The sequence below is a fragment of the Fukomys damarensis genome, unplaced genomic scaffold (genome assembly GCF_012274545.1).
Source record: "Fukomys damarensis isolate Sample0158 unplaced genomic scaffold, DMR_v1.0_HiC HiC_scaffold_16, whole genome shotgun sequence".
In the NCBI taxonomy this organism is placed as follows: domain Eukaryota; kingdom Metazoa; phylum Chordata; class Mammalia; order Rodentia; family Bathyergidae; genus Fukomys; species Fukomys damarensis.
This window is the reverse complement of record NW_022900928.1, coordinates 53,406,586-53,408,176: the sequence shown is the minus strand read 5'-3', so window position 1 is coordinate 53,408,176 and position 1,591 is coordinate 53,406,586. Positions and strand designations below refer to the sequence as shown.

Below are 1,591 nucleotides of genomic sequence, written 5' to 3'. Positions count from 1 at the left end.
TCTGTTTTGAATTTTTCTAGAGCCTCATTAATCTGTTTTGTTACTTCCTGTGTTATGAGTTCAGGGTATCCTGGTGTTGATTGTCAGGCTTTTCCACCTTGTTTCCCCTAGAACTTGCTGTTGGTGAACTGGAAGTCTGTATTTATGCCTTTCTTAAGTGTTTTCTCATTTTTATTTTTCTTGTTGGTGCTGTCCTTGGTTTAATTCGTGGGTTACCACTTCGATCTTCCTGTTATAGATGCTCTTTAGGTTTTGAGTCTCTAATGACTCAGAGACACCCTTATTTTCATAAGATCAGGTAGGAAACAGATTAAATCAGTCACAACTCTTTAGCTCAGTTGATACAATCAGCAACAAAATAGCATCCAGCACAGCTTAGAAATTGACAAAATATATGGAACAATTCATGAATTTGTATGTCATCTGTGCGCAGGGGCCATTCTAATCTTCTCTGTATCATTCTAATGTTAGTATAGTGCTGCTGAAGCAAGCACTGAAATTCAAGTGTTTAACTTCTTTAGTTATTATTTTTTCCACTATATCATCCTGCTTTACAACTTTTTGGCAAGTATTGGCATTGATATACTTCATTAAATATAGATAAAACCAAACTATTTCTTAGAACTTTAAAATCTGTTCACACAAGTCTAGACATCACCATTTACTACTCATTTCACATTCTTTCCTGCTCATAAATTAATAGATTCTTCAAGATACATTGCTTCCTTGCAACAGTATTCACATTTTGCAATGCTCACATCTGTTGGCTGAAAATATCTCAAATACTCATGAGGACAATGATTAGTTGTATTACTAAAAGTGTTTACCGGAGCATGATGTACTCCACAGAATACAAGAAAGTCACAAACAGTACAAGTTTATGTCTGAAATTTTAGAAGCCCTATAATTTTTCCAAAGCATTATTCTAAATAACGTATAATAGGTTATCATCATAAAAAGAAATTAAAGTATTATGCAGTCATTTCTTTTGTTTGTATTGATTTTTTCTATATATTGTCTTTGTGTCGAAATTTCATTGTCTCAATTTACTGAGTTCCTTATACTTCCAAGTACTATACTGAGCTCAGGCTCTTTTATAGACTCTGAAATGAATCCTTGAGTCAAATATTTACTGATAGCATTGTTGAGACAAGTATATGTGATTGAACTGTTGCACAGTTTGTTGTGCTGTTGTGCCTCTTTTATTTACTAAGTAAAAAACAAGTTAGAGAGACTCATTCTCTGCTCTCTAATCATTTAGCAAGTGTCTTCATCCATTTATACCGCTCTAACCAAAGAGTATAAACTTGGATATATTATAAACAAAAGAAATTTATTTGTCACTATTCTGAAGGCTGGGAAGTCCAAGAGCAAAGCACTGCAAATTTGGTGTCAGGTGAGCTTCTGCTTTGTTGAATATAAAGGTCATCTTCTTGATGTGTATTCATATGATGAAAAGGACTGGCTATCTCTTATTGACAGGATCGTTAAGGCACCAATCCCAAATAAGAGAGCTATACCCTCGTGATCCAATTGCTTTCCAAAGAGCCTACTCCTAATATCATCACCTGGAGTTTTAGGATTTCAACAT

At 34.2% G+C, this 1,591-nt stretch overlaps 1 non-coding gene across 1 annotated transcript; it reads right to left on the bottom strand.

Annotated features, from left to right (window-relative positions):
• Window positions 1-388: 388 nt before the first annotated feature.
• Window positions 389-493, bottom strand: LOC117286422. The gene has a single exon (XR_004517594.1). It is a non-coding gene; the product is annotated as a U6 spliceosomal RNA (small nuclear RNA).
• Between the last annotated feature and the right edge of the window lie 1,098 nt (window positions 494-1,591).